General features: G+C 38.8%; 1 pseudogene; it reads right to left on the bottom strand.

Annotated features, from left to right (window-relative positions):
* Positions 1-7,401: 7,401 nt before the first annotated feature.
* LOC122435505 lies at positions 7,402-8,012 on the bottom strand (annotated as a pseudogene).
* Between the last annotated feature and the right edge of the window lie 10,864 nt (positions 8,013-18,876).

Raw genomic sequence — 18,876 nt, 5'->3', positions numbered from 1 at the left:
CACTCCAGCTTGCAGAAAGGGGACCTCAACTGCAACAAACTAAACAAAATGAAAATACAGAGAAATACCTAGCAGGTGACGGAATATAGTAAAAACCCACCAGACCAAACAAAAGAGGAGACGATAGGGAGTCTACCTGAATAAGAATTCAGAATACTGATAGTAAAGATAATCCAAAATCTTGAAAGCAAAACGGAGGCTTGAATGGAGGCATGGACAGAGAATGCAAGAGATGCATAATAAGGACTGAGAAGATATAAATAATAGTCAATCAGCAATGAGGAACACAATAACTGAGACTAAAACCACTGCAAGGAGATCCAACCAGTCTATCCTAAAGGAGATCAGTCTTGGGTGTTCATTGGAAGGACTGATGCTGAAGCTGAAACGCCAATACTTTGGCCACCTCATGCGAAGAGTTGACTCATTGGAAAAGATCCTGATGCTGGGAGGGATTGGAGGCAGGAGGAGAAGGGGATGACAGAGGATGAGATGGCTGGATGGCATCACTGATTCAATGGACATGAGTTTGAGTAAACTTCGGGAATTGGTGATGGACAGGGAGGCCTGGCATGCTGTGATTCATGGGGTTGCAAAGAGTCAGACACGACTGAGCGACAGAACTGAACTGAACCACTCCAGGGAACGAACTGTAGAGTACCTGAGGCAGAAGAAAGGATATGTGAGCCAGAAGATCGAATGGTGGAAATAACTGAAACAAAGCAGAATAAACAAAAAGAAATGAGACCTCTTGGACAATGTTAAGCACCCTAACATTCTAATCATTGGTGCACCAGAAGAAGACAAAAAGAAAGGTCATGATAAAATATTTGAGGAGATAATAGTCAACAACTTCCCTAAAACAAGGAAGGAAACAGCCACTCAAGTCCTTGAAGAAGCGAGAATCCCATAGAGGATAAACCCAAAAAGAAACACACCAAGACACATATTAATCAACCTACAGAAATTAAACACAAAGAACAAATATGAAAGGCAGCAAGGGGAAAACAACAAATAACATACAAGGGGATCCCCATAAGGATAACAGCTGATCTTTCAATAGAAACTCTGCAGGCCAGAAGGGAATGGTAGGATATACTTAAAGTGATGAAAGGGAAAAACCTTCAATCAAGAATACCCTACCCATCAAAGATTTCATCCAGATTTGAGGGAGAAATCAAATGCTTTACAGATAAGCTAAAGCTGAGAGAATTCAGCACCACCAAACCAGCTCTTCAACAAATGGTAAAGGAACTTCCCTAGATTGGAAACACAGAAAAGGCCTATAAAAACAAACCCAAAACAATAAAGTAAATGGTAAATGGCTCATATTTTTCAATAATTACCATAAATATAAATGGGTTTAATGCTCCAACCAATAGAAATAGACTAGTTGAATGGATACAGAAGCAAGATCCCTATATATGTTGTCTACAAGAGACCCACCTCAAACCTAGGGACACATACAGACTGAAAGTGAGGGGCTGGAAAAAGATATTCCATGCAAACTGAAGCCAAAAGAAAGGGAGGATAGCAATACTCATATCAGATAAAAGAGACTTTAAATAAAGACTGTTAAAAGAGACAAAGAAGGACACTACATAATGATCAAGCAGTCAACCCAAGAAGAAGACAAAATAATTAATATATATGCACCCAACATAGGAGCACCTCAATACATAAAGCAAAAGCTAACAGCTATTAAAGGGGAAATCAACAGTAATACAATAATAATGGGAGACTTTAATACCCCACTCAAACAAATGAACAGATCATACAGAGAGAAAATTAATAAGGAAACACAAGCTTTAATGATACATTGGGCCAGCTGGACCTAACTGATATCTACAGAGAATTTCGGGGTGCAGGAGGGCTGAGAGGAGCTACTCCATGTTCAAGGTCAGGAGACGCAGCCGTGAGAAGATACTCCTCATCCAAGGTAAGGAGCAGCGGCTGCACTTTGTTGGAGCAGCCGTGAAGAGATACCCTACTTCCGAGGTAAGAGAAACCCAAGTAAGATGGTAGGTGTTGCAAGAGGGCATCAGAGGGCAGAAACACTAAAACCATAATCACAGAAAAGTAGCCAATCTGATTACAGGACCACAGTCGTGTCTAACTCAATGAAACTAAGTCATGCCGTGTGGGGCCACCCAAGACGGTCGGGTCATGGTGGAGAAGTCTGACAGAATGTGGTCCACTGGAGAAGGGAATGGCAAACCACTTCAGTATTCTTGCCTTGAGAACCCCATGATCAGTATGAGAAGGCACCTACTGAGGTGCCCAATATGCTACTGGAGATCAGAGGAGAAATAACTCCAGAAAGAATGAAGGGATGGAGACAAAAACAACACCCAGCTGTGGATGGGACTGGTGATAGAAGCAAGGTCTGATGCTGTAAAGAGCACTATTGCATAGGATCCTGAAATGTTAGGTCCATGAATCAAGGCAAATTGGAAGTGGTCAAACAGGAGATGGCAAGAGTGAGTGTTGACATTCTAGGAATCAGCGAGCTAAAATGGACTAGAATGGGTGAATTTAACTCTGACCATTATATCTACTACTGTGGGCAGGAATCCCTTAGAAGAAATGGAGTAGCCATCCTGGTCAACAAGAGAGTCCGAAATGCAGTACTTGGGTGCAATCTCAAAAATGACAGAATGATCTCTGTTCGTTTCAAAGGCAAACCATTCAATATCATGGGAAAGTAGGGAAAACCACTAGATCATTCAGGTATGACCTAAATCAAATCCCTTGTGACTATACAGTGGAAGTGAGAAATAGATTTAAGGGACTAGATCTGATAGACAGAAAGCCTGATGAACTATGGACGGAGGTTCGTGACATTGTACAGGAGACAGGGATCAAGACCATCCCCAAGGAAAAGAAATGCAAAAAGGCAAAAAGGATGTCTGAGGAGGCATTACAAATAGCTGTGAGAAGAAGAGAAGGAAAAAGCAAAGGAGAATCAGAAAGATATTCCCATTTGAATGCACAGTTCCAAAGAATAGCCAGGAGAGATAAGAAAGCCTTCCTCAGCAATCAATGCAAGGAAATAGAGGAAAACAACAGAATGGAAAAGACTAGATTTCTCTTCAGAAAATTAGAGATATCAAGGGAATATTTCAGGCAAAGATAGGTTCGATAAAAGACAGAAATGGTATGGACATAACAGAAGCAGAAGATATTAAGAAGAGGTGGCAATAATACACAAAAGAACTGTACAAAAAAGATCTTCACGACCCAGATAATCACAATGGTGTGATCACTGACCTAGAGCCAGACATCCTGGAATGTGAAGTCAAGTGGGCCTTAGAAAGCATCACTATGAACAAAGCTAGTGGATGTGATGGAATTCCAGTTGAGCTATTTGAAATCCTGAAAGATGATGCTGTTAAAGTGCTGCACTCAATATGCCAGCAAATTGGAAAACTCAGAAGTGGCCACAGGACTGGAAAAGGTCAGTTTTCATTCCAATCCCTAAGAAAGGCAATCCCAAAGAATGCTCAAACTACCACACAATTGCATTCATCTCACACGTTAGTAAAGTAATGCTCAAAATTCTCCAAGCCAGGCTTCAGCAATACATGAACCAAGAACTTCCAGATGTTCAAGCTGGTTTTAGAAAAAGCAGAGGAACCAGAGATCAAATTGCCAATATCCGCTGGGTCATCGAAAAAACAAGAGAGTTCCAGAAAAACATCTATTCCTGCTTTATTGACTACACCAAAGCCTTTGACTGTGTGGATCACAATAAACTGTGGAAAATTCTGAAAGAGTTGGGAATACCAGACCACCTGATCTGCCTCTTGAAAAACCTATAAACAGGTCAGGAAGCAATAATCAGAACTGGACATGGAACAACAGACTGGTTCCAAATAGGAAAAGGAGTATGTCAAGGCTGTATATTGTCACCCTGCTTATTTAACTTATATGCAGAGTACATCATGAGAAAGGCTAGGCTGGAAGAAGCACAAGCTGGAATCAAGATTGCCAGGAGAAATATCAGTAACCTCAGATATGCAGATGACACCACCCTTATGGCAGAGAGTGAAGAGGAACTAAAAAGCCTCTTGATGAAAGTGAAAGAGAAGAGTGAAAAAGTTGGCTTAAAGCTTAACATTCAGAAAACTAAGATCATGGCAACTGGTCCCATCACCTCATGGGAAATAGATGGGGAGACAGTGGGAACAGTGTCAGACTTCATTTTGAGGGGCTCCAAAATCACTGCAGATAGTGATTGCAGTCAGGAAATTAAAATACGCTTACTCCTTGAAAGGAAAGTTATGACCAACCTAGATAGCATATTAAAAAGCAGAGACATTACTGTGCCAACAAACGTCCATCTGGTCAAGGCTATGGTTTTTCCAGTGGTCATGTATGGATGTGAGAGTTGGACTGTGAAGAAAGCTGAGCGCCAAAGAATTGATGCTTTTGAACTGTGGTGTTGGAGAAGACCCTTGAGAGTCCCTTGGACTGCAGGGAGATCCACCCAGTCCATCCTAAAGGAGATCAGTCCTGGGTATTCATTGGAGGGACTGATGTTGAAGCTGACACTCCAGTACTTTGGCCACCTCATGCGAAGAGTTGACTCATTGGAAAAGACCCTGATGCTGGGAGGGATTGGGGGCAGGAGGAGAAGGGGACGACAGAGGATGAGATGACTGGATGGCATCACCACTCGATGGGCACGAATTTGAGTAAATTCCAGGAGCTGGTGATGGACAGGGGGGCCTGGCGTGCTGCGGTTCATGGGGTCACAAAGAGTCAGACACGACTGAGCGACTGAACTGAAGTGACTGACAGAGAATTTCATCCAAAAACAAAAGATTTCACCTTTTTCTCATGTGCTCACAGAACATTCTCCAGAATATATCATGTTTTATGGTACAAATCAAGCCGGGTAAATTTTTAAAAATTGAAATAATTTCAAGCAGCTTTTCTGATCACAATGCTGTAAGATTACAGATCACCTACAGGAAAAAAAACCTATAAAAGGCATAAATACATGAAGGGTAAACAACATGTTTCTGAATAACAAACAGATCACTGAAGAAGTCAAAAAGGAAATCAAAGTATGCCTGGAAACAAATTACAATGAAAACACAGCAACCCAAAGCCTATGGGCTGCAGTAAATGCAATCCTAAAGGGGATAATTCATACGAATATAAACCTACCTCAAGAAACTAAGAGAAATCAAATAAACAACCTAATCTTACATATAAAGCAACAAGAAGAACAGAAAAATCCCCAACATTATTAGAAGGAAAGAAATTATAAGAGCAGAAATATATGAAAAAGAAATGAAGGAGACTATAGCAAATATGAGGAAAACTAAAAGCTAGTTCTTTAGAAGATAAACAAAATTGACAAACCATTAGCCAGACTCAAGAAAAAAATAGAGAATCTTATAAATAAAATTAGAAATAAAAAAGGGAAGTAACAACAGACAACACAGAAATACAAAATATCATAAGGGACTACTATGAGAAGCTCTATGGCAATAAAATAGACAACTTGGAAGATACGGACAAATTTTTAGAAAAGTGTAACCTTCCAAAATGGAACCAGGAAGAAACAGAAAATATGAACCATCCAATCACAAGCATGGAAATTGAAACTATAATAAAAAAAATCTTCCAACAGATAAAAGCCTAGGACCAGAAGGCTTCACAGGTGAATTCTACCAAAAATTTATAGGAGAGCTAACACCTATCCTGCTCAAACACTTCCAGAAAATTGCAGAGGAAGGACAGCTTCCAAACTCATTCTACGAGGCCACCATCACCCTGATACCAAAACCAGACACAAATGCCACAGAAAAAAAGAAAATTGAAAGCCAAATATCACTAACAAACATAGATGTAAAAATGTTCAACAAAATTCTAGCAAACAAAATCCAACAACACATTAGGAAGGTCATATATCATAATCAAGTTGGCTTTATCCCAGGGATGCAAGGATACTTCAACATATGCAAATCAATCAACATGATACAGCATATCCAACTAATAAAAATAAATGAAAAAAATTAAAGATAAAAACCATGTGATGATTTCAATAGATTCAGAGAAAATTTTTGCAAAATTCAACACACATTTATGATAAAAACTCTCCAGAAAGCAAACATAGAAGGAACATACCTCAATGTAATAAAGGCCATATATAACAAATGCACAGCAAATATTATCTTCAACAGTGAAAAACTGAAAGCAATCCCGCTAAGATCGGAAACAAGACAAGGGTGCCCAATCTCACCACTATTATTCAAAATAGTTTTGGAAGTCTTACCAAGCAATCAGAGAAGAAAAAATATAGAAGGAATCCAGATTGTAAAAGAAGTAAAACTCTCACTATTTGCAGATGACATGATTTTCTACATAGAAAACCCTAAAGATACCACCAGAAAATTAATAGAACTAATCAATGAATGTAGTAAAGTCACAGGATATAAAATTAACACATAGAAATCCTTTGCATTCCTATACACTAACAATGAAAGATCATAAAGAGAAATTAAGGAAACAATCCCATTCATGACTGTGACAAAAGGAATAAAATACTTAGGAATAAACCTACCTAAAGAGACAAAAGACTTGTATGCAGAAAACTGTGACACTGATGAAAGAAATCAGACAACACAGATGGAGTAATATACCATGTTCAGGACTGGAAGAATCCAAATTGTGAAAATGACTATACTACCCAAAGCAATTTATAGATTCAATGCAATCCTTATCAAACTGCCAATGATATTTTTCACAGAACCAGAACAAATAATTTCTCAATTTGTATGGAAATACAAAAGACCCTGAATAGCAAAAACAAAAAAAAAAAAAAAAGAATGAGAAAGAAGAATGAAATAGGAGAAATCAACTTTCCTGACTTCAGCCTATACTACATACAGCCTACACTATAATAAGTAGCCAAATACTGTATATACAAATATACTATACTGAATAGCTGAATAGCCAAAGCAATCTTGAGAAAGAAGAATGAAACAGGAGGAATCAGCATTCCTGACTTCAGTCTATACTATATACAGCCTATACTATACTATAACCATCAAGACAGTATGGTACTGTCACAAAAATAGAAATATAGATCAATGAAACAATATACAAAGCCTGGAGATAAATCCATGCACCTATGGAAAGCCTATCTTTAACAAATAAGGTAAAAATATATAATAGAGAAAAGACAGTCTCTTCAACAAGTGGTGCTGAGAAAACTGGTCAACCATGTGTAAAAGAATGAAACTAGAACACACAATTGCCTTTGAATGAAAGATTTCTTTCCAGTACTTTGAAGTCTACAAGGCATATCATTAAAAATTATGATTGTGGAAAATAAAGACAGTTTAAATATAACTGAGGGGGAGAGGCTGTGGTTTTTCTTTTTGATTAGTTGCTGTAACACTATCCTTCAGGTGGCTGAGGAATTATTATATTTTCTTTAGACATCATTAACCTCTTGAAAGTGAAAGTGTTAGTCGCTCAATCGTGTCCAACTCTTTGCAACCCCATGAACTGTAGACCACCAGGCTCCTCTGTCCATGGAATTCTCCAGGCAAGAATACTAGACTGGGTCGCCATTCCCTTCTCCAGGGGATCTTCCCTACCCAGGGATCAAACTTGGGTCTCCTGCATTGCAGGCAGATTCTTTACCACCTGAGCCACCAGGGAAGCCCCATTAAACTCTTTGACATCAATAAAGCTCTTGCAAGACCACTTTGATGCGAAAGGAATTCTGCCATTTTGCTAGCACCAAGATGGTTCTTTGACTCACCACTCCATTAGAACTATTCATTACATTCATACTATTTTTGTTTCAAATCTTACAAAGGAGTGTGATTCTGGATATTTAGGTCCACATTCTGTTTTAAAGCTATATATCCATTTTTCATAGACAGTTACTATCCCTTTCTATCTTCTGTCATATGTTCATCATTTTGTAGACCACAGCTAACTGTGAAGTCTCCTCCTCCTTTCTGGCCTTCTCCAGGTTCTTCTAACAGTCAGAAATTACAGGGGACTTTGGCACAGGGAAGAAGGGACGGTACTAGCAGAGTCAACTTAAACAGGCCATTATATCCAGCTTTTACTCCTCTCAACTTCTCAACTCATAGATATATCCCCTTTACAGAGATTCAAATCCTGAATCTTGAAGCTAATGGGTGGAGGAGGGAAGATTAAAATACAAGTTTCTTATCTGCAATGCTCACAAAAGTCTGCTATTTGCAGAGATTCCTCAATTCCTGGAGGGATTCTCTGATAGCTCAGATGGTAAAGAGTCTGCCTGAAGTGCTGGAGACCCAGGTTCAATCCTTGGGCTGGGAAGATCCCCCGGAGAAGGAAATGGCAACCCGCTCCAGTATTCTTGCCTGGGAAATTCCATGGATGGAGAAATCTGACAGGCTACAGTCCATGGGGTCACAAAGAGTCGGACACGACTGAGTGGCTTCACCCCACTCGGTTCTTGGAGGAATTTCTTACAAGCGAAGTGTAAAAAGTGAATTGCTGTACATTGAGTCTTTCAGCATTGTTGCCCCACTTTTTTCTTGCTACTTCATAAGGATACTCTTAAGTAGAAAAAGCTTTTGGTTTTCCTTAAATGCATAGTAATGAAGACTGTAAGTTGGGACCTTTGCCATGATTCATGCTAAAGTGTCCACACTTTTACTCACTATTTGCATCAGTACAAATCCAACACATTGAAAAAGGCAAATGACATCTTAGTATTATTATGAAATTAGCTGGACTCCCTGAATATGTCTTAAGTATCACCAGGGGTCCACAAACCACACTTTGAGAACCACTGACTGAGCAGCCATCTAAAGACATGCATGAATTTTAACTATATTCCACAAGATGGTGCTATTATAATGCATATCAGTAATTAAATGTGGCATCAAGACTGATTTTAAAAATTTCATTAGTTTCAGAAATCAATGTATAATGTATATACTGAGAAAGTTTCCTTAGTGGGCTCTTGGTAGTACCAGTCTACCTTTTTATCTGAACCCTCACTCCCAGGGTGCATAACTTTGTTCCCTGAATACTGCTTTGTCCATGGTTCCTTCCATATAAACCCTTTCCTCAGGGACATACAACACCTCATGTTAATTTGGATGGTGATAAGTTGGCAATCATGAACTCTCAAAGCCGTATCAAATTTAATGCTATTATTAAGAACATTGTATGCTTTAAAATAGTGTTTTCATCCTTTGTAATTCTCATACCTCTAGATGATAAACTTACAAATTTCATGTCCCCACCAGAATTTTGATATGGCTTTTTGATAAGGGAAACATTGCTCTCTGGGCTTCCTTAGCAGCTCAGTGGTAAAGAATCTGCCTGCCAATGTAGGAGATGCAGGTTTGACCCCTTAGTCAGGAAGATCCCCTGGAGAAGGAAATGGCAGCCCACTCCAGTATTTTTGCCTGGGTAATTCCATGGACAGAGGAGCCTGGTAGTCTATAGTCCATGGGAAAAAGAGTCTGACATGACTTAGCTACAACAATGTTGCTCTCTTTAATAATTATGTCCTATCATTTTCATATACCTCACTAGCCGGGAAGCTTTTGCCAGGCTTTATTTTGTATTCTATACTATAAAACAATAAGATCCATTTCATTTTTTAGATATAAAATTATAATATTTAGTATGATATTTATTTTCAAATCATCTGCCACCCACACTACCCTCAGTGCTGTGACATTTTTAAAGAGGTTCTACTGTCTGCAATTTCTCTGTTAAACATTTATTCATTCAATTCTTAAAGACCTTACTTTGGAGTTCTTTATAAAATGGTGAATTACTATTGCTCCTTGAAAGAAAAGCTATGACAAACCTAGACAGCATATTAAAAGGCAGAGACATTACTTTGGCAACAAAGGTCTGTATAGTCAAAGCTATGGTTTTTCCAGTAGTCATGTACCAATGTGAGAGTTGGACCATAAAGAAGGCTGAGGGCCAAAGAATTGATGCTTCTGAACTGTGGTGTTACAGAAGACTCTAGAGTCCCTTGGACTGCAAAGATATCAAACTAGCCAGTTCTAAAGGAAATCAACCCTGAATTTTCATTGGAAACACTGATGCTAAAACTGAAGCTCCAATACTTTGGCCACCTGATGTGAAGAGCCAGGTCACTGGAAAAGACCCTGATGCTGGAAAAAATTAAAGGTAGGAGGAGAAGGGGACGACAGAGGACGAGATAGTTGGATGGCATAACCAACTCAATGGACATTAGTTTGAGCAAACTCTGGGTGATGGTGAAGGACAGGAAAGCCTGGTATGCTGCAGTCCATGGGGTTGCACAGAGTTGGCCACAACTGAGTGACTGAACAACAGCAACAACCCAAGGAAAAGACTTGTGTTAATCTGGTGGTTTAAGGGTATGTCCTGTGGATTCTTGGGTCTCATAACAATGATCTAGAAAGCCTGAAAATGTTTTGTTTGCAGTTTTGAAATTGTGTAAATTTTGGTTGAACAAAACCCTCAAATACAGGTGTTATTTAACTTTTGGTAATTTTGATTAATTTTGTAATATGAATTAAGTAAAAATTGCATTTTATAGATTAATGTTAATAAAATGCACTTTCCTTTTTTTAATCCTTTATTGGAAGAAGCTCAGCATACAATTTGTTTGGTAATGAGATTCTTCTGAGAATCATTGCCATCAGCTCTTAGTTACATTACTCCCATACATTTCTCTCTAAACCTAATTGTGTTCTTCATATTTTCCCATCTGAAACCACTATCCTATCATTCCTCTCTTCAAACTCCTTCATATTTTCTTAGATATGTTTTTACCAGGCATTCATTTACTCCCTTATGTCCTGTCTGATAGGGACTCCAAGAGCTCCTACTTTACTCAGTCCTCTCAGTAACCTGATTTCCTCAAGACCCCAACATTTTGGCCTTCTGTCCACAGTGCTGCTTTCTCAGGATCTTTCCATGTACCACCTGTTCTGATAGCTGGGGACTAAGTTTAACTAAGGAGAATATAGTGTTGCTGGAAGAGGCTGAGAACATGCAATTCTGACTACAACTTGGTAAATAGGGCTGGATATAATTGGATGCTACCAACCCAACACCCTGCTGCCTAAAGTTTGCTCAGAGATAACAGCTTGAGGACGTGGCAGTGTAATCCAGAGGAAGGAACATTGTGATGATCTTAATTCCTTAAGTCTGTTTTCCTCCAGCTTCCTTTTAGATCCAAACTCTACACTCAGCTTTGGGCAGGTCACTTTCTTCTCTGAGTTTCCTCATCATGGTGTACAGAATTAAAAAAAAAAAAGTAAAAAAGCTAGAGTCAAATAGCGTAGAGTCAAGTTAGATTGGTTGTGTTATCTTGAGCTCTAACACCCTATGATTATGTGCTGAAAACAGAAAGCAAGGCCCAGGAGTACTGGGACTAAAGAAAGGCCCTGAGGTTGAGAATAGATCTGTTCCAGGAGAGGGAGAGAAAACTTGAATAGAATTCATTAGATGCTATATAGTGAGATGACAATATATATAGAGGAGTAGAGGCCTGGGAATGGTGATGGACTAGGGCACACTCAAACCTTTCTTCTTTGCAGTGTTGTTCTGTCCTAAATTATTATCATCCAAGCCCTTGCAATGTCTCATCTGATGTCTCATTGTTATCTGCCCTGCCTTCTACCACTCAGCTGTGTAATTCCTTTGGTACATGACCTTAAGACAGAATTCCCTAAAGTGCAACCTCAATTCATGTCAGTCCCTTTCTTTAAAAATATCAGCCACTGATTTCCCATTGCTCATAGAATAAAATAGAAACTATTCTTGCCTTCAATGTCCTTCTTGATATTTCCTCAACTGGTTTCCGAGTCTTACTTACTTCTCCCCTGCAGGTACTCAAGGTACAGGTCACTCTGGATTCCTGTTTCTTCCAATATGTAATGCTTATACCCACTTTAGTGGAAAATCCTATCCATACTCCATGGTCCTTCTCAAATGAACCTATGTCTCTCAACTCTCCTCTACATGTTTGGAGTGCTCTGATGGTAACTTTCATAGGTTCTTCCCACATTTTACCTTGTGTGTGGTTTTTGGTGTTACATTTCCCTTTCTTAGATGTAAATTCCCAGAGGGTAGAGACTCCATATCATTTAATCTGTATCTGTCTCTTTCATCTAAGCCCTACAATTGTGCTTAGTATGTTTCTGTGTATACTGAGCCTCAATAAAAATTTATTGAAATAAATTCAGTATTTTAAAATTGTTCTCCAAGCTCAATTTTTATTGTTCTGTTTAAGTAATAAAAAAAGTTTTTAGCTATAAGACTTTTAGGGAACTATCCTGGCAGAGGATTTTGGTGGTTATACTAGTACTATTTTCCAGATTTAACTTGACTTTGATCCCTATTGAAGCCAACAAATCTCTTAATATATCGTGCACAGCTAAGGGAAAATATATGACTGACTATCGAGTTACAATAATGAATACCGAGATTAGAATGAGGACAGTACGTATTATAATATACTTTCAACTGCTTTATATACTGTGACCCTTTTTCTTTCTACTCTAGGAGTCTAGAACATCCACAAAGCAAACCTGACTATCTGAAACTGCCGTTGTTCTAGGAGTTCATATTACACTGTCCCTTTCACCAATATCCCAAGGAAAAGGCAGTACATATTATCTCTAACCTTCCACTTCAAAGCAGATTAAACGACCTTCACTTGGGACTAGTTGATGGTATTTCCTAAAATGGAGAGGTGTAAATTGCATCTGTAGTCATTGTGGGGCACCATTATTTTTTAAAAATTATTTATTTTAATTGGAGACTAATTACTTTACAGTGTTGTGGTGGTTTTGCCATACATTGACATGAATCAGCCATGGGTGTACATGTGTCCCCCTGTCCTGAACCCCCCTCCCACCTCCCTTCCCACCCCATCCTTCTGGATGTCCCAGTGCACTGGCTTTGAGTGCCCTGTTTCATGCATCGAACTTGGGCTGGTCATCTATTTCACATATGGTAATATACATATTTCAATGTTATTCTCTCAAATCATCCCACCCTTGCCTTCTCCCAGAGTCCAAAAGTCTGTTCTTTATATCTGCATCTCTTTTGCTGTCTCTGCCTATAGGATCATGGTTATAATCTTTCTAAATTCCATATATATGCATTAATATACTGTATTGGTGTTTCCCTTTCTGACTTATTTCACTCTGTATAATAGGCTCCAGTTTCATCCACCTCATTAGAACTGACTGAAATGTTCTTTTAAATAGCTGAGTAATATTCCATTGTGTATATGTACCACAACTTTCTTACCCATTCATCTGCTAATGGACATCTAGGTTGCTTCCATGTCCTAGCTAAACATTGTAAACAGTGCTGCAATGAACATTGGGGTACACGTGTCTCTTTCAGTTCTGGTTTGTGCGGCACCATTGTTTACTTAATGCAGAATTCTGCTATATATTCTGGTGCCCAAGGCATTGTGGAGTAAGAAAAATTAAATGAAAGTACTTAGGATTGAGTATCTAGAATAGGAACTTAATTTTTAGTCCTGTTAGAATCAGGGAGTTTTGCAGATGGGACAACTGAAATAAAATTGGTGAAGCACTAATCTAATACTCTGAAATAAAGTGGAATAAGTTTGTGAAAAATATTTTATCATTAATGAAAAATACGTGGAGAAAACAAGCAACACATTTGCCAAACTTTAAAATAGAAGAGATTAAATTTTATTCTTGTGCCCGAAATTCATCTTAGATATAGATTTAGATAGTGTACAAAAATGCAAGCTTATAAAAAATCAAAAGTATTCATTTACTTTTTGAGAATTGCTACTTAATGAGAAGGAAATGACTACCCACTCCAGTATTCTTGCCTGGAGAATCCCATGGACAGAGGAGCCTGGTGGGCTGCATTCCACGGGGTTGCAAAGAGTCGGACATAACTGAGTGACTAACAGATACTTGATTTGTATCATTTTATAGTATAATTTTATCAAAATGTGTCTTTCAACAGGAATTGTTCATCTATTTACTGCTTTTATAATTCCAGATCAAATTTAGCACACTTTGTTGTTCAGTTGTTAAGTCGTGTTCACTTCTTTGTGAACCCATAGACTTCAGCACTCAAGGCTTCCCTGTCCTTCACTATCCCCCAGATTTTGGTCAAATTCATGTCCATTGAGTCAGTGATGCTTTCTAACCATCTCATCCTGTGCCACCCATTCTCTTTTTGCCTTTAAACTTTCCCAGCATAAGGATCTTATCCAATGGAGTTGGCTGTTTGCATCTAGTGGCCAAAGTATTCAAGCTTTAGCTTCAGCATTAGTCCTTTTGGTGAATATTCAGGGTTGATTTCCTTTAGGATTTACTGGTTTGATTTCCTTGTACTCCAAGGGACTGTCAAGAGGGAAGATTCCAGCACAGTGATTCAAAAACATCAATTCTGGAGTGCTCAGTCTTCTTTATGTTCCAACTCTCACATCTGTACAAGACTACTGGAAAAACCATAGCTTTGATTATACGGACTTTGTGAGGAAAGTGATGTCTTTGCTTTTTAATATTCTGTCTAGGTTTGTCTTAGCTTTCCTTCCAAGGAGCAAATGTCTCTTAATTTCACGGCTGCAGTCATGTTCTGCAGTGATATTGGAGCCCAAGAAAATAATATCTGTCACTGCTTCCACTTTTTCCCCTTCTGTTTGTCATGAAGTGATAGGACCAGATGCCATGATCTTAGTTTTTTGAATGTTGATTTTTAAGCCAACTTTTTCACTTGCCTCTTTCATCTTCATCAAGAGACTATTTAGTTCCTCTTCTCTTTCTGTCGTTAGAGTGGTATCATCTACATATGTGAGGTTGTTGATATTTCTCCTGGAAACCTTGATTCCAGCTTCTGATTTATCCAGCCTGGCACTTCCCATGATGTATTCTGCATAGAAGTTAGATAAACAGGCTGACAATATATACAGATTTATACTCTTCCAAATTTTAACCAGTCAGTTATTCCATGTAAGATTCTAATGGTTACTTCTTGACCCACACACAGGTTTCTCAGGAGATAGATAAGGTGGTCTGGTATACCCATCTCTTTAAGAACGTTCCATAGTTTGTGTGTGGTGGCTCAGACAGTAAAGCGTCTGCCTACAATGCAGGAGACCCGGGTTCAATCCCTGGGTCGGGAAGATCCTCTGGAGAAGGAAATGGCAACCCACTCCAGTACACTTGCCTGGAGAATCCCGTGGACAGAGGATCCTCGTGGGCTACAGTCTGTGGGGTTGCAGAGTCGGACACGACTGAGCGACTTCACTTCCTCCCACTTCCACAGAGTCAAAGGCTTTAGGGTAGTCAATGAAGCAGAAGTAGATGATTTTCTGGAACTCCCTTGATTTACCTATGATCCAACGAAGATTGACAATTTGATCTCTTGTTCCTCTGCCTTGTGTAAACTCTGCTTGTACATCTAGAAGTTCTCAGTTCGCATACTGCTGTAGCCTAGTTTGAAGGATTTTGAACTTGACCTTACTAGATTGCAAAATGAGCACAATTGTCTGGTAGTCTGAACATTCTTTGGCATTGTCCTTCTTTGACATTGGAATGAGAACTGACTTTTTCCAGTCTTGTGGCCACTGCTGAGTTTTACAAATTTGGTGACATATTGAGTGCAGCACTTTGACAGCATCATCTTTTAGGTTTTTAAATAGTTCAGCTGGAATTCTGTCACCTCTACCAGCTTTCCCTGTGTGTGTGTGGGTGTGTTTTTCTGGATTTTCTTTTTTTTAAATTTATTTTTATTAGTTGGAGGCTAATTACTTTACAATATTGTAGTGATTTTTGCCATACATTGACATGAATCAGCCATGGATTTACATGTGTTCCCCATCCCGATCCTCACTCCCACCTCCCTCCCCATCCCATCCCTCTGGGTCTTCACAGTGCACCAGCTCTGAGCACTTGTCTCATGCATCCAACCTGGGCTGTTGATCTGTTTCACCCTTGATAGTATCCTTGTTTCAAAGCTATTCTCTCAGAACATCCCACCCTCGCCTTCTCCCACAGAGCCCAAAAGTCTGTTCTGTACATCTCTGTCTCTTTTTCTGTTTTGCATATAGGGTTATCGTTACCATCGTTTTAAATTCCATATATATGTGTTAGTATACTGTATTGGTGTTTATCTTTCTGGCTTACTTCACTCTGTATAATGGGCTCCAGTTTCATCCATCTCATTAGAACTGATTCAAATGAATTCTTTTTAATGGCTGAGTAATATTCCATTGTGTATATGTACCATAGCGAGATCTCTAGTCTTAACCATTCTGTTGTTTTCCTTTATTTCTTTGCATTGATCACTGAGGAAGGCTTTCTTAACTCTCCTTGCTATTCTTTGGAACTTGTATTCAGATGGGTATATCTTTTCTTTTCTCCTTTGTCTTTAGCTTCTCTTCTTTTCTCAGCTATTTGCAATGACTTCTCAGACAACCGTTTTGCCTTTACTTTTCTTGGAGATGGTCTTGATTACTGGCTCCTGTACAATGTCACGAACTTCCATCTATAGTTCTTCAGACACTCTATCATTTCTAATTCCTTGAATATTTTTGTCTCTTCCACTGTATAATCATAAGGGTTTTGATTTGGGTCTTACCTGGATAGTGTAGTGGTTTTCCCTACTTTCTTCAATTTAAGTCTGAATTCATCAATAAAGAGCCACATTCTTCTGAGCCATCTGAGCCATCACAATCTAAGCCACATTCATCTCCTGGTCTTGTTTTTGCTGACTGTATAGAGTTTCTCCATCTTTGGCTTCAAAGAATATAATCAATCTGATTTTGATATTGGCCATCTGGTGATGTCCATGTGTAGAGTCTTCTCTTGTGATGTTGGAAGAGGGTGTTTGCTATGACCAGTGTGTTCTCTTGACAATACTGTGTTAGCCTTTGCCTTGTTTCATTTTGTACTCCAAGGCCAAACTTGCCTGTTACTCCAGGTATCTCTTGACTTCCTCCTTTTGTATTCCAATCTCCTGTAATGAAAAGAACATCTTTTTTGGTGTTAGTTCTAGAAGGTCTTGTAAGTCTTCATAGAACTAGTCAATTTCAGATTCCTTGGAATCAGTGGTTGGGACATAGACTTGGGTTACTCTGAAGTTGAAGGGTTTACCTTGGAAACGAACCAAGATCATCCTGTAATTTTTGAGACTGCATCCAAGAACTGCATTTGACTCTTCTGTTGACTCTGAGGGCTACTCCATTTCTTCTAAGGGATTTTTGCCCACAGTAGTAGATAAAATGGTCCTCTGAATTAAATTCATCCATTCCGATCCATTTTACTTCACCTGTTCCTAAGATGTTGATGTTCATGCTTATCATCTCCTTCTTGACCATGTGCAATTTACCTTGATTCATAGACCTAACATTCCAGATTTCTATGTAATATTATTCTTTACAGCATTATACTTTATTTTCACCACCAGACATATCCACAACTGAACATCTTTAATGCTTTGTCGCAGTCACCTCATTCTTTCTGGAGTTGGTAGTAATTGCCCTCTGCTCTTCTCTAGCAACATATTGGACACCTTCCAACCTGGGGGCTCATCTTCTGGTGTCATATTTTTTTTTGCCTTTTCATACCTTTCATGAGGTTCTCAAGGCAAGAATACTGGAGTGGTTTGCCATCCCCTTCTCCAGTGGCCATGTCTTGGATGGCCTTGCATGGCATGGCTCATAACTTCATTGAGTTATGCAAGTCTCTTGACCATGACACGAATGGGTTAGCACAATTAACTATGTTTAAAATATAAGCAAGGTAACATTGCTGAAAATGGCAGAGTAAGGTCCTCTGAAAATTCTCTACTCCATAAAATCAATGGAGAACACTAACTTTTAAAAAGTCAGAACAAAAACCACTACAATATTGTAATTAGCCTCCAACTAATAAAAATAAATGGAAAAAAAAACAACACTAAAATTAAAAAAAAAGTCAGAATCAGCTTTTTCAGAACTCTTGAAATTAATAAAAAATTTGAAGCAATCAGGAAAGTCAAGAGACTCAAGGAAAAAAAACAGCTGAATCACAGTGAGATTAGTGTTTATTGTTATTATATGCCCTATTTCCACCCTCTACTTCCATCTCTATTGTATTCTTGAACTCCAAGACATCCAACTTATGGTAAAAACTATCAGCCTGGTGGCCACTAGGGGTGGAAGAATGGGAAGCAAATTCTTTCAAAGCTTCCTCCCCAGATAGTTTTCACTATTTGACTTCTCTGATGGCTTGCTGGTAGCCTCTCCTTGCTAAGTTGTCCTTACTTGACTTGACTCAGAGTTTGTCCAGTGGGAAAACCTTTCTCCCTCAGAGACATTTGTCAGAAACAGTCAAAGGCAATAATTTAACTTCACAGGTACCTGAAATGGTGCATAACAAATTGGACAAATATTAGACTAACTAAAAATCTTAAAATGGAAAGCTGTAGAATGAGATGTCCATAGGGATTTTGAAAAGCTTTGAAGTATCCCTGAGAATTTGGAAACCACAAGCGAGGATTGGGTTGTGTGCATTCACAGAATGGTGTGCATGCTCAGAAAAGACTTGAGAAGGCATTAACTTGATACTTATGACTTCTGTAGAGGCTCTGAGCAAGCAGAAATTGAAATAGGCCATAACACATATACACAAAGAACTCCCTGGCAGAGACTGAGAGACTTATCAGATCCAGGTGTTTGAAAATCTTTGTCCAATCATTAGTTGACATATATATTAACTGAGCAGAGGCTTCAGTGACCACATAAGACATGGAATACAGACTTCACAAAATTAGTTTCAAAACATAAGTAAATAAAAAGCAAAAAATGAAAAAACAATAAACTCTGGAGGAGAGAATGGCACAAATGGG

This window comes from Cervus canadensis, chromosome X (assembly GCF_019320065.1).
Source record: "Cervus canadensis isolate Bull #8, Minnesota chromosome X, ASM1932006v1, whole genome shotgun sequence".
In the NCBI taxonomy this organism is placed as follows: Eukaryota; Metazoa; Chordata; class Mammalia; order Artiodactyla; family Cervidae; genus Cervus; species Cervus canadensis.
This window is presented reverse-complemented; position numbering and strand designations above follow the sequence as displayed.